Genomic DNA, 24,244 nt, shown 5'->3' on the forward strand with positions numbered 1-24,244 from the left:
ATTAAAACAACCGCCCATTTCTATGCTTCTTTCTTTGCCACACAATTACATCGCACTACCCAGGAAATCTAATGGAAAACCAACCAACAAAGCATGGCTCAACTTTATTGATGACTTGGATCTGCCTGTAAATTGTCAACAATGTACACTTCAAGGTTTAAATGTCTGCACTGACCAGCCCAAAATCAGTCAAACACAACAAAAGGCTCAGCTCATTGAATCCATTCTCTCACACAACAATGGGGAGCTTTTTAAACATATACTCATGCCTATCGTCCTGAAGCAAAAGTTCAGTTATTTTGTTAAGTTTGCAGCTGGACTAGTGAGCAATTTTAACATTGGCCAGCTCAAGTACCAAAACGTTGTCAGAATTGAACTCGGTAAAGAATTTGAGACAGTTCTCGGTGTAAATATTATGGTTCCAAAGGATGACATGTGTGGAAAGCTCTAAGAAGACAAAGAATCCCTTCAAGAAAAACTGTTGTTAGACTTTACTAAACACAATGGTGTTATAGCTGGAGATACAAATGTAAAGAAAACAGTGGAATGGTTACTCAGTAAAGATTCAATGAAGAACACAATTCTTGCCCCAATGGGAAGTTAATTCTCTATCATTATATTGATGCCTTTCCATGGATACAATGGAGTAAATTTTTCAGTGGAGAAACTGTCATAAGGATTAAACTGATGAAGCCGCATAATCTGTTACGAGTAAATGTCCCTAAGTATCAAATATAATCCTCCATTAGCGGACACAGCTCAAAATTCGATTTCGCTCATACTTTTTCTATAGATAGGCCTTTGACCCAAACTAAACAAAACTGGGTTATTTTGTATTAAGATTCTTTTCTTAAAGAGTAATTAAATAAAAACGTTTGGGTAATTTGGATCGAAATTTCACAACGGTTCATAGTTCTGGTGTTTGTTAAAAATACACCGTAAACCTTCCGTTTCTGGAACTTTATAGTTTGGTCCATAGAAAATTCAGCAGTTATAAGAAAAGCAGTTATTTTTCTTCCTAAACAATGGTCATGAGTTTTTTCTTGAAGCCACCTTCGATACTCTTTTAAAATATCTTTGAGGTATCTTGAAATAACTTCCTAAACCTCATGTCGGTACGCCAAACTAGGACCTCAAACTATACTGCAGATACAAACAAAGGATAAATGTCAAAAGTTATGCTGGCATTTTTTTGGGATGTCGGTTAGTTGTGTGATATGACGTTGTTGAAGTTTGCTAATTTGAGATATTTGCAGACACACACCATTTTGAAAAATAAGGGACAGCACTAAAAGAAGGAATCCGGAATCCGGAACAGAAAACTGGGATCTGGATCCAGGGGAATCCTCAGGATTCAGCAATTAGATTGTACAAAAATTGTCTAAAAATAATGTCAACGCAAATGTTTTATTTTTCGATTTGGGACACCAGAGAAAAATTCTAATTGAGTCATTATTTCCCGTAAATGAAAAATGATTGGTCTCATGGTTAAAACATGTCAAAATGAATCGCGCATGTAGTAAAGGAAAGAAAATTTGATAGTCTATATCTTGCTTTTGAAACTATGATAAGGTTTCTGGAGACCACAAATATCACCAGTTACGTTCACAAGGTTTCATTTTGCATAGCCAGCAGATTGTCTGTTTTCACTCAGGCAGTTTGCAGCTTGTTTGACTACAGATGGCAGATTCTCCAATTAAGAGGCGGTAAGTTACCTGAGCGCACACTTTCTTCCTGTTTTGTTTTAAACTTGTTTCAACTGGTTCAGAAAAAGGCTGTTATAATTAAATGTTTTGGCAGGTCGCGAAGTGAAACTACTGGCAGAGAGAGGGAAGGTTCCAGGTAAGTCAGCAAATCGGAACCGAAGAGCGCTGACGATGCTGAAGCGCGCTGTGGTGGCTATACTTATTTTATTCCGGGTCGTTATTTATTTATTCTATATGATTTATCCGCAAATACAGAATAATTCGAACTACCGAGTTTGTCATGATGCCGTGAGATGTTCATGATTCGTGTTTTGCTGGGTAATTAAACAAGCAGTAAACTGCCAGAGTGAAACAGATAATCTGCTGGCCATGCAAAATGAACATTGTCAACATAACTTAACTGTAGGGTAATATTAGTGGTCTTCAGAAATCTTAACATAGTTTCAAAAGCAAGATATAGACAATCAAATGTTCTTTCCTTTACTGCATGCGCGATTATTTTGACATGTTTTAACCGTAGGAACAATCATTTTCTACTTGCGGGATATAATGACTTAATTAGATTTTTTTTCCCTGGTGTCATGAATCGAAAAATATAACATTTGCATTGAGATTATTTTCAGACAATTTTTGTACAATCTAATTGTTGAGTCTCGAGGATTCCTCGAGAGATGAGATGTTCATGATTCGTGTTTTGCTGGGTAAATTTAACAAGACAACAGTATGTTGAGTTGGATGTCGAGGAAACAGTATGTTGAGTTGGATGGGGTTAAGTCTCCCAAGCAGACAATGTTATGTGGAATTCCACAAGGAAGCACACTAGGACCTCTCCTATTTTTGATCTACATTAATGATTTGCCAAATAGGTCGCAAAAATTAAGCTTCAAAATCTTTGCGGATGATACAAATGTATTTGCATCCGCAAGGGACCCTAAAACACCCGAATACTTAATGAACTCTGAACTAGCCAAAGTGAAAAGATGGTGCGATATTAAGAGCGGATGTCTGGAAATATCAACCGCACGTATGCAATAGCAAAAAATTGAAAATTCTCAAAAAAATTCACAAGATAGCCCATGGTAAACTATTGTAAGAAAAACATGTTTAACCTCGATCCGATAATTATTTAACTTGGGAGGCGATGATCTTAGTTTCTCAGCTCCTGAACCGGGTTTTCGGTGTCTGACACCACACGATGCAAAGGCCTTGTTTTAAAAATCAAATAAGTTTCGTTCCAAACAAAAAACATCCAGTCTGATAAAGTACATAATTATAGACATTTTGAATGGTATATTTCTCATGTGACGTAAAAATAAAACATTTAGGAGATTTTTTCTTATTTACAATTTTTGGAGTGATTTCTTGTGATGCAAAATTGACAAATTTGCGAGACTTAAATCGACTGGTACATGGCGCTAAGTACACAGACTTACACCACGTAAAAGAGCATCATTTCCTCGTATAAAATCCGTTTTCAAAAGTATGGGCAACTCAAAAGGAAAATTTTGAAGACGTGAATTACAAGTAATACTTTAGCGAAATTTGAGCTTTCCTGTCACGGCATTTCGATACAACAACCCCATTAATCACAAAAATGAAAAATATTTGAACACCAATGGTTTATTGGTACTTACTGCAGGGCATTGGTCCACATTCATAATTTTATTTTCCTTGGTTTTAACTCATTTCGTGACAGGAACAAAAGATTTTAGCGATTTTATTTGACCCCGAGTTCAAAAGCGTACACACGTTAGTTTACATTAGTCAACATCGAAACACTCATAAACGTCAAATCAATTCGGACCAGAATTTTTACCATTAAATCTTACGCTAGAACAAATGGAACTATAGCTACGATTGCTACGTAATTCATACCTTTGAGCGAGCTTTCTGAGTGCTGTAGAAACCAGGACAATAACAAGGAACGACATCTACATTTTCCGGCCATTTCAAAATTTGTTTAACGGCAGAGATTGCGTTACACTTGCAGAGACCGCTTACCAAGGGTATTTTTAATTCAAATAGCATTTGTCGCTTCCGGTATCTGCAACAACATATTTACTTTTAGTTGAATTTTGTGTCACGAAACTTTCTAATCGAGCAGTTAACCCATATTGGTATTCAGATCGCTTCAGTTTGTTTCTTTTGCCCTGCAATCAACTCTAACGCTCGATTCTGGTATCACGCCGCCAAACAAATCGCGCCGAAATGGCGTCCTGTGAATATGCTTCGCTTGTTGGAGGTCAGTGTGGACACACTGTTGGGAATCCAGGAAATACGCAATGTGTTCCAATCAAAGATTGTGGCAAGGACATCTGGAACCATCTAAAGGCCTTTGGTGCTGGCTTTGCAGACTCAACACTGAAAACCGAGGCGGAGCTTCTGTTAGCCAGAGCAGGTATCAAATTACTGTTACGCAAAATTCTTGACTATAGGAATTACCTTTATAACGCTTATAATTTGATTCTGAAATACCCATGCACATTAACGATTTTTGTAAATTTATTTGGCCGAGTGTTATTCAGTACCATTGCAGTCTCCAGACTTAAAGAATGAGGAGAGGAGGGGTGGGGAGGGGGTAGGGGAAGGCGTGGGAAGGAGGGTGCGAGGAACTGGAGGGCAACGGGGCTGCATCACTGTTGTCGTGACTATTTCCCGCAATATTTCCTGCAGTATAACTAGGATCTGTTACAGTGGACCACTGTCAATTGTCAGGGACCGGATAAGGAAGAAGCGTTCTAAAAGGGAAGGGCGTTCTAAAGAGGGAATTGTGCCCAGGCGGCATAACAACATTGACTAAACATAACCGCAAAATTTCCCCAGGTATCTTTGAGATCAATGACAGCCATGTAATCATGTCTATTTGCCCAAGACATCGGGAGGCTTACGGTATCAGATGGCGCTGCCAAAAACGATTCTGTGCTGTCCCACCAACCTGGGCACCTCATCAGGCCAAGCAAATGAAGGGAGATCGCAGCATCACATTTGCGCAGTCGCGACTAATCCAAAAAATGACCTCGATGTTAGTGCCTGTCGGCTCTCGTAAGTACTCTAGAAATTCAAAAAAGACCGAATCAATCGTGTAAGCAAATGGAGAGCTAACACTGGGAATAGAATGATAGTTCCGTAATGATTTAGAGATGGAAGGAATAGGCTAAAGTATCAACGTTTGTTATACGAGCGCCCAAATGCAGATTATGTATAACAGCCAGCATAAAAATTTCGGGCAAGTTTTTATAATCATGTTGCAGTTAGAATTATGTAACGTTGACAAAAACCTGTACACTTCCCAAACAGCTACAATAAGAACATTTCTATAGAACGAACCGAAAGACGCCAGCAAACTATAGCACTCCTGCGAACAAATTTCTGATTTCCATCAATGGCTTTAATGAATTCTACATTATTAGATTTCTTTTTTCCTGTGTGTATTTAGTATTCAGGGTGCATTATAATTGAGTGTGATTTTTTAAGCAACTTTTAACCGATACAATTTTGGGCTTCATAACAATTAACAGTTAAAACATCGCGCTCATAACACTTTACTGTTGTGTTTTAATAATGAATATCCTTTATTGTTTCAGCAATATGTAGGCTTTGTCGTGTTTTGATGAGTACACCACCTGATCCAATCCCAGCTCAACAAACAGGTGCTGTAGCCGATGAGTCACCAGCTGAAGCTGAGAATAAAACTCAAGAGACAAGCTCGTCGTTATCTCCAAACGAGTCCACCGAAAGTGATACTGTAAGTACACAAAGCACACACACAAAATGCTTGCATCGTGTCTAGCCCTCACAGATACTTTAATGAGCAGGTGGCTGAAAAACTCTTATTTAAGTCCAATACTTCGTTTGCTTGCATGATATTTTGTACGCTCTTTTCGTTTACGGATTTACTCTATATAATGAAAAAGTTTTTTTGAGCTTCAGTCCAAACAAAGAAATAGGAAGTGATATTTAAGAATGGGAGACCGGAATTATTTAAATGTAGATAGTGTATCATATTCTTACAAGGATTCCTCGTTTTCCGCTTTACTATAGGAAGATGGTACTGCAAGCAGTAGTGACGTCCTAGTCAAAAAGATGGAAAATATTACTATCGCATCAGACGACCCTAGTTTTTACATCTCTAAACCTACGAGTAGTAGTGAGCTGTTAAGTGATAACAAAGCCAGCGTCAGCCTAGACCTCCGTCGCACAAGGCTTGACGAGTTCTTGGTGGCGAGTGGAAAGCCCTGTTTAACAGAGGCAAGAAAACCTTAGGCTGACCTATAAGATTCCCGCACCAGGCATGTATACGTCTGTAAAGCACGAGATGCGGTAGTAGCGGCACTGGAAGTAATTGCTCCTGATGACGCGGGTGGTCTGTAGGAAGCGTTGAAAAAGTCCGGTGAAGTTGAGAGTGCTTTGGGTATATTGTCTGAGGTTAATCCAGCTGATGATAAATACTTGAAATCGCTGGCAGAGACATACCAAAACGCCGTGAGCTGGGACACCTGGCGACAAGTCCTTTCCATTATGGCAGACCTTGTGCCATACAATCTCCTTCAGCGATATCTACCAGGCATAACGGAATATCGAGTCAAGACCGCACGACAACATACGGTAATATACGGCCGTGGATCAGCTGTTATCCTCTCCAAGAGTCCTCGGATGCGCGTGAACTATGCCCAACTTGACCACTTCCTGGACTTTATCACCAGTCCTCATGTAATAATAGATCTGCCGTTTGGGCAGAAGCTACTTTCTCTGGCAGACGGAAGTGTCCTAGAAACACCGAACCTCATAAGAAGCATGATCCCAGAGCGAATCGTGGCACAGTATAACCAGTATTGCGAAGAGGTCGGATTCAAGCCGATCAGTAGATCAACGATGGTGCGCATCTTGTCATCCTGTACTGCCACAGTCCGAAAGTCTCTCCAAGGGCTTGACTACATTGCGGCAGACGGTGGGAAAGCTTTTGATGACCTTATAGCCATTATGCCAAAACTGCGAAGTGACGACAGGACTTGGATAAGCCGCTGGCAGAACGTGCTGAAGGAATCAAAGCAATACATCAAGGCCGACTATAAGGTATTTTTGATGGCGATGTTACGTTTTAAGCGTATTTACTCACCGAAGTGTCACTCACCTTCCTAACACTCACCACTTACTTTACTCACAAAATGTGCACGTAGGTTATCTATGATCTTGGGGAGGGGCTTGTGGAATAATACACTGATGTATTACCTCCTTCCTTCCTTCCTTCCCTGCTTCCCTCCTTCCTTCCTTCCTTCGTTTGTTTAGCACCACATAAAACAGGAATACCCAAAGGAACTGCACTCAAGCAATTCAATTATATTAGTGGTCCCGACCGAAAATGGCACTCTCCAAGATAATGGGTAGAAACTATTTAACAATCTAACAGAAATTTTTAGAAACTGTAAAGATTACAGAACCTTTTTAAGACTCTCAAGGAATTTTTAAAGAAACAGAGTACAAAGCGATTAGTTAGTTTTACTGTAATTGGTTTCTGTTAATCCTGTTTCTACTGTATAATATGAAATAACTTAATTTAATTTGATTTATTTTGTAATTGTAATTAATGTAATTTAACAAGGAAGAGCCACCCAGTGGATCTGTTAATAAACCATTATTATTATTATTATTATTATTATTATTATTATATTATTAATTTGACACTAATAGAAATATATCCCATTTCTGCAGGTGCATGTTTCAAATCATGCTACTATATCAGACCACTGCAGCACCTACGCATTAAGTGACCCAAAAGACGAACATCTCCGCAATGAATGTGACCACAGGCATAAAGATAGCTGCCCGCAATGTGAGAACCTCAAATCTGCCTTTAAGGAAGTTTCAGATGCTGCAGTTGAAGCCACGCTGTCAGAAGATGAGCGTGATGACATCTTATATACTGTTCATCAGGCTATGCGTGCCATAGTATCATGGAAAGCGCACCAACTCAGGTCGCTTCAGCAAGACAAGGCACGTACAACGCTTCTAGACAGAGTTGACGAGACAACGGTGCTAATAACCCAGGACTTGGCAATGAAGTGGTTGCCACAGAGATACCGGGAGACGCAGGCCGACTGGTTCGGAAAAAGAGGTATTTCATGGCATGTGAGCGTTGTGGTTCGGAGGCTTGTGAGTCAACTTGAGCAGCAGACCTTTGTCCACATCATTGAAGAGTGCAACCAGGATGCCAATGCTGTTGTTCAAGTCCTCCAACACACGCTGAAGACACTGAAGGCTGACCATCCAGAAATATCAACTACCGCGCTGAGACAAGACAACGCTGGATGCTATCATAGTGTGATAGTTGTTGTCACCTTGTCGCCTAATGGGAGCGGCCACTGGGATCCGTGTCGAAAGGGTCGACTTCAGTGACCCACAGGGAGGTAAAGGCCCTTGTGATAGAAAAGCGGCTTCCATTAAAGCCCACGTGAGACGCTACATAAACGAGGGCCACGATGTCCTAACAGCGCATGACCTCAAAGAGGCCATGCTGTCCCATGGGGGAATGAATGGTGTTCGTGTCACGTTAGTTACCGCTGCCGAAAATAAGCCAAAAGATGTATCAGCCCGCTGGGAAGGAATCAGTAGCGTAAATAATTTCCTTTACCAGGATGGCTGCGTCACCGTATGGAAGGCGTACGACATTGGACCAGGAAAGACAATTCCATGGTCTCAGTTACAAGGTAACACACTGACGACAAGTTTAAAAACACTATTGAAACATCTGTAAATTTATGTGTGAAATTGTTACTAGATTTAAAGATAATATAAATAACTGAGAAAAAAAATTATTTAATGTAGGGCAAATTATTTTTTGGATTAACCTTTTCCAGCAGTCTCATTGGAAAGTAACTCACAACTACAAAATAAAGAAAAAGAAAAGTTTAATTCCATTTTAGATAGTTAATTGATAAAATATACCATAATATTTTCTATATACTTTTCAGTACCGAACAGGTTAGCAGATGTCTGCAAGGCTGAGCTGTCCAAGGGCGACTTTGTGCCGTGCTCAGTGGGAAAGAGTGTGTCATCCACAAAACCTCAACACGTAGAGGCGGAGGAAATTGAGGAAGAAGAAGATACAAGTGCGTTGCTGTCATGTCCTGTGGATGGGTGTATATGCACCTATCAGAGGTATTTCAACCTGGAGCGCCACTTACTCTTGGGAAAGTGTAAGCTTGTATCCGAGAAACACACCTTTTTAGATCAAGCTAAGTTATCACACGTCAAGAAAGTGCAAGAGGGCACCTCTGTGCAGCCAACACACCCTTCCACCATCTCAACTGTCATGTCTTCGGACGTACCCCTGGCACAAGGCTGGGATCTCAGAGATACAAAAAAGGTCACGCGCTTCAACGAAAATCAGCGCCAATACCTGGATGACAAGTTTCAGATTGGGCAGCAGAGTGGCCACAAAGCCGACCCTGAGAAGGTTTCACGGGACATGCGCTATGCGAGGAGCGACGACGGCAAGCGGCGCTTTAATGTCAGCGAGTTTCTAACTTCCCAGCAGATTCAGGGATACTTCTCGCGCGCTGCTGCAAAGCTCAAGCATGCAGTTTCAGGTCCACCATCAGCTAACGTCGACTCCACTGACGACCACGATTTCGAGGCTGCTCTAGAAGAAGAGGCCTACTCATCAGCCCGTACGTCAATCATAGAGCAATTTGAATTAGTACACCCAATTGTTTATGACACGCTGAATATTTGCACCTTGTACGCCACCAACAAGCTCAGCAAGCTCACTGTTGCACAGCTGCGGCTCATCTGTAGCCACTACAATATGGACGTAGAGGCACAGCTATCGAGGCGAAAAGCGCCATACATTAATTACATCTCAAATCTTGTTGGATCGTGTTCTTGCACGAAAGTATAACAAGATCTTGCAGTCTACTTAGTTAGCCGTTTCCAGAGAAACCATCTCCCCTATTTATGTTCAAAGAGTTAGTCAAATGCACACGGCAAACGTCAAAGCCAAGTTAAATTCTTTGTTGCTAAAACAAAATGACGCTCAGAGTATCACTGTTTCTGTATGGTCCCAGCTAGTGATCGTTTGTTTTCTCAAAGTAGCGTTTTTGCGTCCTTCTTAGACAAAGTGAACTGTTAATTGATAACATATTGACTGAAACAAAGCCACATCTTTGAAAATCGAGATGACGAGGCAGTCCATAAAGTAGCATTTATCGATGTGCAGATGATAGATGTGGTCGTTAGACTGAAAATTGAAATACTTTATCAAAGGCAAATCAAAGGAAATACTGAAGTGTAAAAAAAAAAGTGATTACCTTAACCTACCCTTGAAGTAATTATATAATAGGCCTTATCACGGTTTTCGACGCCATATTGACGAGTAGGCAAACAGGCTTGAAATAACAGTGTTTGTATGGAAATCCGATGTCAAATAATTCTCATAAAACAGTCATCACTTCTGAAAAATTCATGAACTGGAAACTTTTGGCACTAGGAAAAGGAGTTTAAGAAAAAAATTGGAGGGATGTAGCTGTGCCAGAGAGCGTTCAGTCGTGTTTGGAACTTTCCATACATTTGTCTGTAAAGCGAAACAGCCGTGACCGCTACTAAAAATAGTTCACAAGAAAAAATACAGGGAAATGTATGGAAAGTTCAAAACACGACTGGACGCTTTCTGGCACAGCTACATCCCTCCAATTTTTTTCCTAAATCCCTTTTCCTAGTGCCAAAAGTTTCCAATTAATGAATTTTTCAGAAGCGATGTTTTATGAAAATTATTTGACATCGGATTTCCACACGAACACTATTATTTCAAGCCTGTTTGCCTACTCGTCAAAATGGCGTCGAAAACCGTGATAAGGCCTATTGATTGTAGCTTTGGGCTCTAGCTGGACTAAACATCGATATCCCGCTCGTGGACAAGGGCGCACATAAGTGCAAGGTCAGCGGTCTACCAGTGAAATGTATGTAACGCAATCTTTGTTACCAAATGTCTAAAACGGCCCAAAGTGTTGCGTTGTTTTCGATTGATGTCTTGAATTTCTTTAAAATCCAGTGTGGCCACTCAGAGGTATGAATACATAGCATTCTTAGCTATTATGAATTTGTTCCAAAGTAAGATTGAATGAAAAAAGTTCGGGTGTGATTTTACTTAACGTTTATGAGTGTTTCGACGTTGACAGCGTAAACGAACCGTTGTTTACGCCTTTCATATCTGCTTAAATCTTTTGCTACTTCCCCCCAAAAGAAAAAGAAAACCAATGAAAATAGTCTCGTAAGCATGGATCATGTACACACAGTGCCCCATAGCAAGGATCAATAAACCACTCGTTGTCTAAAACGTTTTCATGTTGTGTTTATTTGAATTTTAGTCGGAATACCGTGACGGGAAAGATCAAATTTCTCTTGAGATTCGCAGCCTGACAAAAATTTTCTTTTGAGTTGCCCATGGTTGTGAAAACGGATTTTATAAGAAGAAATGATGCTCTTTTACGTGGTTTAAGTCTTTGTACTGAGTGCCATGTACCAGTCGATGATTTTAGCCTCGCAAATTTGTCAATTTTACGCCACGAGAAATCGGCCAAAAAATTATAAACATTTAAAAATCTCCTAAAAATTGAATTTTTTCTTCAGATGTGAAAGATACCATTCAAACTGCCTATAATTATGTACTTTATCAGACTGGATGTTTTTTGTTTGGAACAAAACTTATTGGATTTTTAAAACAAGGCCTTTGCATCGTGTGGTGTCAGACACCAAAAACCCGGTTCAGGAGCTGAGAAACTAAGATCATCGCCTCCCAAGTTAAATAATTATCGGATCAAGGTTAAACATGTTTTCCTACCAATAGTTTCCCAAGGGCTATCTTGTGAATTTTTTTGAGAATTTTCAATTTTTTGCTATTGCACACGTGCGGTTGATATTTACAGACATCCGCTCTTAACAAACTGTCTATCAATAGGGATAAAACAAACTTCATGATAATCAAATCCACAAAAAAAAAGGATATCCCAATAAATCTTAACATAATAAATACCGACGGCTCCTCTTATTCGTTAGAACGAAAGCAATGTATAAAATACCTAGGTGATATGATTGACGAGTCTTTAAGCTGGAAACACCACATTTCTTTTGTCTGTTCTCCCATGTCTCGAACCACCGGAATAATATCGAAATTAAGGTATTACCTCTTTTGTAGTCATATTAGCTTGGGGAAGTGTATACAAAACACATATAAGAAAAATTCAAGTAAAACAAAATCATATTGTAAGATTAATATTTTTTGCCAAATCATTTGGCAGCGAAACAGAGAAAGCCAAACCTTTGCTAAATCTACTAGGCCTTCTGACAGTTAATAATATTTATCGCCTACAAGTGTTGAAATTCTTGCATTCATGGCATAAAGGCCTCCTGCCTGAAGTGTTCGACAACATGTTTCAATATGCTAGTAATATACATGGCTACAACACAAGATATGCAGCTAAGTATAATCTTTATAAGCCGAACGTAAGAACTAATGTAGGTAAACAATTGATCTCCTTCATGGCAACCGATATTTGGAAAGACCTTCCACCTCCTTTAAAAAAACTCATACAAAGTGTCTGCTTTTCCGAAACAAATTATACATTATTTACTGTCAGAACAACAAATGAACTAATTTTCTTTTATGCTGACCTCGTAACATACGTTAACTTTTTTTACAATTAATAAGTTCTTCCTTCCTTTTGCTTTTTTTCTTTTTTTCTTTTTCTTTCTTTTCTTTTCTTTCTTTTTTGCCTGCTATCTAGAACCTAAATTAGCCAGGGAGCTAACAAGACAACCTAATGGTTTATTTAGCTTCCTTACTTTACACATTAATTTAACTAATAATTAATTTAATTTATATAACACCACTAAAAAATTGTAATAATCAACATGTAAATAGAAAAAAAGCACAAATAAACATTATTATTATTATTAACTATTATTATTATAGACAAGCAGTAAACTGCCAGAGTGAAAACAGATAATCTGCTGGCCATGCAAAATGAACATTTTGAATGTAACTTAACTGTAGGGTGATATCAGTGGTCTCCAGAAATCTTAACATAAGTACGTAAATTATGATCATCCGGGTGAGTGTAGTCCTGAGAAGGACTGTTTGTGGTGACTTTGACTGACGTTTCGACAACCTGAGCGGTCCATGGTCTCAGTTACAAGGTAACACACTGACGACAAGTTTAAAAACACTATTGAAACATCTGTAAATTTATGTGTGAAATTGTTACTAGATTTAAAGATAATATAAATAACTGAGAAAAAAAATTATTTAATGTAGGGCAAATTATTTTTTGGATTAACCTTTTCCAGCAGTCTCATTGGAAAGTAACTCACAACTACAAAATAAAGAAAAAGAAAAGTTTAATTCCATTTTAGATAGTTAATTGATAAAATATACCATAATATTTTCTATATACTTTTCAGTACCGAACAGGTTAGCAGATGTCTGCAAGGCCGAGCTGTCCAAGGGCGACTTTGTGCCGTGCTCAGTGGGAAAGAGTGTGTCATCCACAAAACCTCAACACGTAGAGGCGGAGGAAATTGAGGAAGAAGAAGATACAAGTGCGTTGCTGTCATGTCCTGTGGATGGGTGTATATGCACCTATCAGAGGTATTTCAACCTGGAGCACCACTTACTCTTGGGAAAGTGTAAGCTTGTATCCGAGAAACACACCTTTTTAGATCAAGCTAAGTTATCACACGTCAAGAAAGTGCAAGAGGGCACCTCTGTGCAGCCAACACACCCTTCCACCATCTCAACTGTCATGTCTTCGGACGTACCCCTGGCACAAGGCTGGGATCTCAGAGATACAAAAAAGGTCACGCGCTTCAACGAAAATCAGCGCCAATACCTGGATGACAAGTTTCAGATTGGGCAGCAGAGTGGCCACAAAGCCGACCCTGAGAAGGTTTCACGGGACATGCGCTATGCGAGGAGCGACGACGGCAAGCGGCGCTTTAATGTCAGCGAGTTTCTAACTTCCCAGCAGATTCAGGGATACTTCTCGCGCGCTGCTGCAAAGCTCAAGCATGCAGTTTCAGGTCCACCATCAGCTAACGTCGACTCCACTGACGACCACGATTTCGAGGCTGCTCTAGAAGAAGAGGCCTACTCATCAGCCCGTACGTCAATCATAGAGCAATTTGAATTAGTACACCCAATTGTTTATGACACGCTGAATATTTGCACCTTGTACGCCACCAACAAGCTCAGCAAGCTCACTGTCGCACAGCTGCGGCTCATCTGTAGCCACTACAATATGGACGTAGAGGCACAGCTATCGAGGCGAAAAGCGCCATACATTAATTACATCTCAAATCTTGTTGGATCGTGTTCTTGCACGAAAGTATAACAAGATCTTGCAGTCTACTTAGTTAGCCGTTTCCAGAGAAACCATCTCCCCTATTTATGTTCAAAGAGCTAGTCAAATGCACACGGCAAACGTCAAAGCCAAGTTAAATTCTTTGTTGCTAAAACAAAATGACGCTCAGAGTATCACTGTTTCTGTATGGTCCCAGCTAGTGATCGTTTGTTTTCTCAAAGTAGCGTTTTTGCGTCCTTCTTAGACAAAGTGAACTGTTAATTGATAACATATTGACTGAAACAAAGCCACATCTTTGAAAATCGAGATGACGAGGCAGTCCATAAAGTAGCATTTATCGATGTGCAGATGATAGATGTGGTCGTTAGACTGAAAATTGAAATACTTTATCAAAGGCAAATCAAAGGAAATACTGAAGTGTAAAAAAAAAAGTGATTACCTTAACCTACCCTTGAAGTAATTATATAATAGGCCTTATCACGGTTTTCGACGCCATATTGACGAGTAGGCAAACAGGCTTGAAATAACAGTGTTTGTATGGAAATCCGATGTCAAATAATTCTCATAAAACAGTCATCACTTCTGAAAAATTCATGAACTGGAAACTTTTGGCACTAGGAAAAGGAGTTTAAGAAAAAAATTGGAGGGATGTAGCTGTGCCAGAGAGCGTTCAGTCGTGTTTGGAACTTTCCATACATTTGTCTGTAAAGCGAAACAGCCGTGACCGCTACTAAAAATAGTTCACAGGAAAAAATACAGGGAAATGTATGGAAAGTTCAAAACACGACTGGACGCTTTCTGGCACAGCTACATCCCTCCAATTTTTTTCCTAAATCCCTTTTCCTAGTGCCAAAAGTTTCCAATTCACGAATTTTTCAGAAGCGATGTTTTATGAAAATTATTTGACATCGGATTTCCACACGAACACTATTATTTCAAGCCTGTTTGCCTACTCGTCAAAATGGCGTCGAAAACCGTGATAAGGCCTATTGATTGTAGCTTTGGGCTCTAGCTGGACTAAACATCGATATCCCGCTCGTGGACAAGGGCGCACATAAGTGCAAGGTCAGCGGTCTACCAGTGAAATGTATGTAACGCAATCTTTGTTACCAAATGTCTAAAACGGCCCAAAGTGTTGCGTTGTTTTCGATTGATGTCTTGAATTTCTTTAAAATCCAGTGTGGCCACTCAGAGGTATGAATACATAGCATTCTTAGCTATTATGAATTTGTTCCAAAGTAAGATTGAATGAAAAAAGTTCGGGTGTGATTTTACTTAACGTTTATGAGTGTTTCGACGTTGACAGCGTAAACGAACCGTTGTTTACGCCTTTCATATCTGCTTAAATCTTTTGCTACTTCCCCCCAAAAGAAAAAGAAAACCAATGAAAATAGTCTCGTAAGCATGGATCATGTACACACAGTGCCCCATAGCAAGGATCAATAAACCACTCGTTGTCTAAAACGTTTTCATGTTGTGTTTATTTGAATTTTAGTCGGAATACCGTGACGGGAAAGATCAAATTTCTCTTGAGATTCGCAGCCTGACAAAAATTTTCTTTTGAGTTGCCCATGGTTGTGAAAACGGATTTTATAAGAAGAAATGATGCTCTTTTACGTGGTTTAAGTCTTTGTACTGAGTGCCATGTACCAGTCGATGATTTTAGCCTCGCAAATTTGTCAATTTTACGCCACGAGAAATCGGCCAAAAAATTATAAACATTTAAAAATCTCCTAAAAATTGAATTTTTTCTTCAGATGTGAAAGATACCATTCAAACTGCCTATAATTATGTACTTTATCAGACTGGATGTTTTTTGTTTGGAACAAAACTTATTGGATTTTTAAAACAAGGCCTTTGCATCGTGTGGTGTCAGACACCAAAAACCCGGTTCAGGAGCTGAGAAACTAAGATCATCGCCTCCCAAGTTAAATAATTATCGGATCAAGGTTAAACATGTTTTCCTACCAATAGTTTCCCAAGGGCTATCTTGTGAATTTTTTTGAGAATTTTCAATTTTTTGCTATTGCACACGTGCGGTTGATATTTACAGACATCCGCTCTTAACAAACTGTCTATCAATAGGGATAAAACAAACTTCATGATAATCAAATCCACAAAAAAAAAGGATATCCCAATAAATCTTAACATAATAAATACCGACGGCTCCTCTTATTCGTTAGAACGAAAGCAATGTATAAAATACCTAGGTGATATGATTGACGAGTCTTTAAGCTGGAAACACCACATTTCTTTTGTCTGTTCTCCCATGTCTCGAACCACCGGAATAATATCGAAATTAAGGTATTACCTCTTTTGTAGTCATATTAGCTTGGGGAAGTGTATACAAAACACATATAAGAAAAATTCAAGTAAAACAAAATCATATTGTAAGATTAATATTTTTTGCCAAATCATTTGGCAGCGAAACAGAGAAAGCCAAACCTTTGCTAAATCTACTAGGCCTTCTGACAGTTAATAATATTTATCGCCTACAAGTGTTGAAATTCTTGCATTCATGGCATAAAGGCCTCCTGCCTGAAGTGTTCGACAACATGTTTCAATATGCTAGTAATATACATGGCTACAACACAAGATATGCAGCTAAGTATAATCTTTATAAGCCGAACGTAAGAACTAATGTAGGTAAACAATTGATCTCCTTCATGGCAACCGATATTTGGAAAGACCTTCCACCTCCTTTAAAAAAACTCATACAAAGTGTCTGCTTTTCCGAAACAAATTATACATTATTTACTGTCAGAACAACAAATGAACTAATTTTCTTTTATGCTGACCTCGTAACATACGTTAACTTTTTTTACAATTAATAAGTTCTTCCTTCCTTTTGCTTTTTTTCTTTTTTTCTTTTTCTTTCTTTTCTTTTCTTTCTTTTTTGCCTGCTATCTAGAACCTAAATTAGCCAGGGAGCTAACAAGACAACCTAATGGTTTATTTAGCTTCCTTACTTTACACATTAATTTAACTAATAATTAATTTAATTTATATAACACCACTAAAAAATTGTAATAATCAACATGTAAATAGAAAAAAAGCACAAATAAACATTATTATTATTATTAACTATTATTATTATAGACAAGCAGTAAACTGCCAGAGTGAAAACAGATAATCTGCTGGCCATGCAAAATGAACATTTTGAATGTAACTTAACTGTAGGGTGATATCAGTGGTCTCCAGAAATCTTAACATAAGTACGTAAATTATGATCATCCGGGTGAGTGTAGTCCTGAGAAGGACTGTTTGTGGTGACTTTGACTGACGTTTCGACAACCTGAGCGGTCCATGGTCTCAGTTACAAGGTAACACACTGACGACAAGTTTAAAAACACTATTGAAACATCTGTAAATTTATGTGTGAAATTGTTACTAGATTTAAAGATAATATAAATAACTGAGAAAAAAAATTATTTAATGTAGGGCAAATTATTTTTTGGATTAACCTTTTCCAGCAGTCTCATTGGAAAGTAACTCACAACTACAAAATAAAGAAAAAGAAAAGTTTAATTCCATTTTAGATAGTTAATTGATAAAATATACCATAATATTTTCTATATACTTTTCAGTACCGAACAGGTTAGCAGATGTCTGCAAGGCCGAGCTGTCCAAGGGCGACTTTGTGCCGTGCTCAGTGGGAAAGAGTGTGTCATCCACAAAACCTCAACACGTAGAGGCGGAGGAAATTGAGGAAGAAGAAGATACAAGTGCGTTGCTGTCATGTCCTGTGGATGGGTGTATATGCACCTATCAGAGGTATTTCAACCTGGAGCACCACTTACTCTTGGGAAAGTGTAAGCTTGTATCCGAGAAACACACCTTTTTAGATCAAGCTAAGTTATCACACGTCAAGAAAGTGCAAGAGGGCACCTCTGTGCAGCCAACACACCCTTCCACCATCTCAACTGTCATGTCTTCGGACGTACCCCTGGCACAAGGCTGGGATCTCAGAGATACAAAAAAGGTCACGCGCTTCAACGAAAATCAGCGCCAATACCTGGATGACAAGTTTCAGATTGGGCAGCAGAGTGGCCACAAAGCCGACCCTGAGAAGGTTTCACGGGACATGCGCTATGCGAGGAGCGACGACGGCAAGCGGCGCTTTAATGTCAGCGAGTTTCTAACTTCCCAGCAGATTCAGGGATACTTCTCGCGCGCTGCTGCAAAGCTCAAGCATGCAGTTTCAGGTCCACCATCAGCTAACGTCGACTCCACTGACGACCACGATTTCGAGGCTGCTCTAGAAGAAGAGGCCTACTCATCAGCCCGTACGTCAATCATAGAGCAATTTGAATTAGTACACCCAATTGTTTATGACACGCTGAATATTTGCACCTTGTACGCCACCAACAAGCTCAGCAAGCTCACTGTCGCACAGCTGCGGCTCATCTGTAGCCACTACAATATGGACGTAGAGGCACAGCTATCGAGGCGAAAAGCGCCATACATTAATTACATCTCAAATCTTGTTGGATCGTGTTCTTGCACGAAAGTATAACAAGATCTTGCAGTCTACTTAGTTAGCCGTTTCCAGAGAAACCATCTCCCCTATTTATGTTCAAAGAGCTAGTCAAATGCACACGGCAAACGTCAAAGCCAAGTTAAATTCTTTGTTGCTAAAACAAAATGACGCTCAGAGTATCACTGTTTCTGTATGGTCCCAGCTAGTGATCGTTTGTTTTCTCAAAGTAGCGTTTTTGCGTCCTTCTTAGACAAAGTGAACTGTTAATTGATAACATATTGACTGAAACAAAGCCACATCTTTGAAAATCGAGATGACGAGGCAGTCCATAAAGTAGCATTTATCGATGTGCAGATGATAGATGTGGTCGTTAGACTGAAAATTGAAATACTTTATCAAAGGCAAATCAAAGGAAATACTGAAGTGTAAAAAAAAAAGTGATTACCTTAACCTACCCTTGAAGTAATTATATAATAGGCCTTATCACGGTTTTCGACGCCATATTGACGAGTAGGCAAACAGGCTTGAAATAACAGTGTTTGTATGGAAATCCGATGTCAAATAATTCTCATAAAACAGTCATCACTTCTGAAAAATTCATGAACTGGAAACTTTTGGCACTAGGAAAAGGAGTTTAAGAAAAAAATTGGAGGGATGTAGCTGTGCCAGAGAGCGTTCAGTCGTGTTTGGAACTTTCCATACATTTGTCTGTAAAGCGAAACAGCCGTGACCGCTACTAAAAATAGTTCACAGGAAAAAATACAGGGAAATGTATGGAAAGTTCAAAACACGACTGGACGCTTTCTGGCACAGCTACATCCCTCCAATTTTTTTCCTAAATCCCTTTTCCTAGTGCCAAAAGTTTCCAATTCACGAATTTTTCAGAAGCGATGTTTTATGAAAATTATTTGACATCGGATTTCCACACGAACACTATTATTTCAAGCCTGTTTGCCTACTCGTCAAAATGGCGTCGAAAACCGTGATAAGGCCTATTGATTGTAGCTTTGGGCTCTAGCTGGACTAAACATCGATATCCCGCTCGTGGACAAGGGCGCACATAAGTGCAAGGTCAGCGGTCTACCAGTGAAATGTATGTAACGCAATCTTTGTTACCAAATGTCTAAAACGGCCCAAAGTGTTGCGTTGTTTTCGATTGATGTCTTGAATTTCTTTAAAATCCAGTGTGGCCACTCAGAGGTATGAATACATAGCATTCTTAGCTATTATGAATTTGTTCCAAAGTAAGATTGAATGAAAAAAGTTCGGGTGTGATTTTACTTAACGTTTATGAGTGTTTCGACGTTGACAGCGTAAACGAACCGTTGTTTACGCCTTTCATATCTGCTTAAATCTTTTGCTACTTCCCCCCAAAAGAAAAAGAAAACCAATGAAAATAGTCTCGTAAGCATGGATCATGTACACACAGTGCCCCATAGCAAGGATCAATAAACCACTCGTTGTCTAAAACGTTTTCGTGTTGTGTTTATTTGAATTTTAGTCGGAATACCGTGACGGGAAAGATCAAATTTCTCTTGAGATTCGCAGCCTGACAAAAATTTTCTTTTGAGTTGCCCATGGTTTTGAAAACGGATTTTATAAGAAGAAATGATGCTCTTTTACGTGGTTTAAGTCTTTGTACTGAGTGCCATGTACCAGTCGATGATTTTAGCCTCGCAAATTTGTCAATTTTACGCCACGAGAAATCGGCCAAAAAATTATAAACATTTAAAAATCTCCTAAAAATTGAATTTTTTCTTCAGATGTGAAAGATACCATTCAAACTGCCTATAATTATGTACTTTATCAGACTGGATGTTTTTTGTTTGGAACAAAACTTATTGGATTTTTAAAACAAGGCCTTTGCATCGTGTGGTGTCAGACACCAAAAACCCGGTTCAGGAGCTGAGAAACTAAGATCAGCGCCTCCCAAGTTAAATAATTATCGGATCAAGGTTAAACATGTTTTCCTACCAATAGTTTCCCAAGGGCTATCTTGTGAATTTTTTTGAGAATTTTCAATTTTTTGCTATTGCACACGTGCGGTTGATATTTACAGACATCCGCTCTTAACAAACTGTCTATCAATAGGGATAAAACAAACTTCATGATAATCAAATCCACAAAAAAAAAGGATATCCCAATAAATCTTAACATAATAAATACCGACGGCTCCTCTTATTCGTTAGAACGAAAGCAATGTATAAAATACCTAGGTGATATGATTGACGAGTCTTTAAGCTGGAAACACCACATTTCTTTTGTCTGTTCTCCCATGTCTCGAACCACCGGAATAATATCGAAATTAAGGTATTACCTCTTTTGTAGTCATATTAGCTTGGGGAAGTGTATACAAAACACATATAAGAAAAATTCAAGTAAAACAAAATCATATTGTAAGATTAATATTTTTTGCCAAATCATTTGGCAGCGAAACAGAGAAAGCCAAACCTTTGCTAAATCTACTAGGCCTTCTGACAGTTAATAATATTTATCGCCTACAAGTGTTGAAATTCTTGCATTCATGGCATAAAGGCCTCCTGCCTGAAGTGTTCGACAACATGTTTCAATATGCTAGTAATATACATGGCTACAACACAAGATATGCAGCTAAGTATAATCTTTATAAGCCGAACGTAAGAACTAATGTAGGTAAACAATTGATCTCCTTCATGGCAACCGATATTTGGAAAGACCTTCCACCTCCTTTAAAAAAACTCATACAAAGTGTCTGCTTTTCCGAAACAAATTATACATTATTTACTGTCAGAACAACAAATGAACTAATTTTCTTTTATGCTGACCTCGTAACATACGTTAACTTTTTTTACAATTAATAAGTTCTTCCTTCCTTTTGCTTTTTTTCTTTTTTTCTTTTTCTTTCTTTTCTTTTCTTTCTTTTTTGCCTGCTATCTAGAACCTAAATTAGCCAGGGAGCTAACAAGACAACCTAATGGTTTATTTAGCTTCCTTACTTTACACATTAATTTAACTAATAATTAATTTAATTTATATAACACCACTAAAAAATTGTAATAATCAACATGTAAATAGAAAAAAAGCACAAATAAACATTATTATTATTATTAACTATTATTATTATAGACAAGCAGTAAACTGCCAGAGTGAAAACAGATAATCTGCTGGCCATGCAAAATGAACATTTTGAATGTAACTTAACTGTAGGGTGATATCAGTGGTCTCCAGAAATCTTAACATAAGTACGTAAATTATGATCATCCGGGTGAGTGTAGTCCTGAGAAGGACTGTTTGTGGTGACTTTGACTGACGTTTCGACAACCTGAGCGGTCCATGGTCTCAGTTACAAGGTAACACACTGACGACAAGTTTAAAAACACTATTGAAACATCTGTAAATTTATGTGTGAAATTGTTACTAGATTTAAAGATAATATAAATAACTGAGAAAAAAAATTATTTAATGTAGGGCAAATTATTTTTTGGATTAACCTTTTCCAGCAGTCTCATTGGAAAGTAACTCACAACTACAAAATAAAGAAAAAGAAAAGTTTAATTCCATTTTAGATAGTTAATTGATAAAATATACCATAATATTTTCTATATACTTTTCAGTACCGAACAGGTTAGCAGATGTCTGCAAGGCCGAGCTGTCCAAGGGCGACTTTGTGCCGTGCTCAGTGGGAAAGAGTGTGTCATCCACAAAACCTCAACACGTAGAGGCGGAGGAAATTGAGGAAGAAGAAGATACAAGTGCGTTGCTGTCATGTCCTGTGGATGGGTGTATATGCACCTATCAGAGGTATTTCAACCTGGAGCACCACTTACTCTTGGGAAAGTGTAAGCTTGTATCCGAGAAACACACCTTTTTAGATCAAGCTAAGTTATCACACGTCAAGAAAGTGCAAGAGGGCACCTCTGTGCAGCCAACACACCCTTCCACCATCTCAACTGTCATGTCTTCGGACGTACCCCTGGCACAAGGCTGGGATCTCAGAGATACAAAAAAGGTCACGCGCTTCAACGAAAATCAGCGCCAATACCTGGATGACAAGTTTCAGATTGGGCAGCAGAGTGGCCACAAAGCCGACCCTGAGAAGGTTTCACGGGACATGCGCTATGCGAGGAGCGACGACGGCAAGCGGCGCTTTAATGTCAGCGAGTTTCTAACTTCCCAGCAGATTCAGGGATACTTCTCGCGCGCTGCTGCAAAGCTCAAGCATGCAGTTTCAGGTCCACCATCAGCTAACGTCGACTCCACTGACGACCACGATTTCGAGGCTGCTCTAGAAGAAGAGGCCTACTCATCAGCCCGTACGTCAATCATAGAGCAATTTGAATTAGTACACCCAATTGTTTATGACACGCTGAATATTTGCACCTTGTACGCCACCAACAAGCTCAGCAAGCTCACTGTCGCACAGCTGCGGCTCATCTGTAGCCACTACAATATGGACGTAGAGGCACAGCTATCGAGGCGAAAAGCGCCATACATTAATTACATCTCAAATCTTGTTGGATCGTGTTCTTGCACGAAAGTATAACAAGATCTTGCAGTCTACTTAGTTAGCCGTTTCCAGAGAAACCATCTCCCCTATTTATGTTCAAAGAGCTAGTCAAATGCACACGGCAAACGTCAAAGCCAAGTTAAATTCTTTGTTGCTAAAACAAAATGACGCTCAGAGTATCACTGTTTCTGTATGGTCCCAGCTAGTGATCGTTTGTTTTCTCAAAGTAGCGTTTTTGCGTCCTTCTTAGACAAAGTGAACTGTTAATTGATAACATATTGACTGAAACAAAGCCACATCTTTGAAAATCGAGATGACGAGGCAGTCCATAAAGTAGCATTTATCGATGTGCAGATGATAGATGTGGTCGTTAGACTGAAAATTGAAATACTTTATCAAAGGCAAATCAAAGGAAATACTGAAGTGTAAAAAAAAAAGTGATTACCTTAACCTACCCTTGAAGTAATTATATAATAGGCCTTATCACGGTTTTCGACGCCATATTGACGAGTAGGCAAACAGGCTTGAAATAACAGTGTTTGTATGGAAATCCGATGTCAAATAATTCTCATAAAACAGTCATCACTTCTGAAAAATTCATGAACTGGAAACTTTTGGCACTAGGAAAAGGAGTTTAAGAAAAAAATTGGAGGGATGTAGCTGTGCCAGAGAGCGTTCAGTCGTGTTTGGAACTTTCCATACATTTGTCTGTAAAGCGAAACAGCCGTGACCGCTACTAAAAATAGTTCACAGGAAAAAATACAGGGAAATGTATGGAAAGTTCAAAACACGACTGGACGCTTTCTGGCACAGCTACATCCCTCCAATTTTTTTCCTAAATCCCTTTTCCTAGTGCCAAAAGTTTCCAATTCACGAATTTTTCAGAAGCGATGTTTTATGAAAATTATTTGACATCGGATTTCCACACGAACACTATTATTTCAAGCCTGTTTGCCTACTCGTCAAAATGGCGTCGAAAACCGTGATAAGGCCTATTGATTGTAGCTTTGGGCTCTAGCTGGACTAAACATCGATATCCCGCTCGTGGACAAGGGCGCACATAAGTGCAAGGTCAGCGGTCTACCAGTGAAATGTATGTAACGCAATCTTTGTTACCAAATGTCTAAAACGGCCCAAAGTGTTGCGTTGTTTTCGATTGATGTCTTGAATTTCTTTAAAATCCAGTGTGGCCACTCAGAGGTATGAATACATAGCATTC

The 24,244-nt window shown here is 39.0% G+C and overlaps 1 pseudogene across 1 annotated transcript; it reads left to right on the forward strand.

Moving 5' to 3' along the window:
* The first annotated feature begins 2,703 nt into the window (after positions 1-2,703).
* LOC146472509 (uncharacterized) lies at positions 2,704-14,624 on the forward strand (annotated as a pseudogene). Its single transcript, XR_014866542.1, has 6 exons — positions 2,704-4,104; positions 4,530-4,748; positions 5,291-5,451; positions 5,748-6,779; positions 7,416-8,410; positions 13,161-14,624. The product of XR_014866542.1 is annotated as an uncharacterized LOC146472509 (transcript).
* Positions 14,625-24,244: the final 9,620 nt, after the last annotated feature.

Source organism: Pavona decussata, unplaced genomic scaffold, assembly GCF_977016875.1.
Source record: "Pavona decussata unplaced genomic scaffold, jaPavDecu1.1 SCAFFOLD_98, whole genome shotgun sequence".
NCBI classification, from domain to species: Eukaryota; Metazoa; Cnidaria; class Anthozoa; order Scleractinia; family Agariciidae; genus Pavona; species Pavona decussata.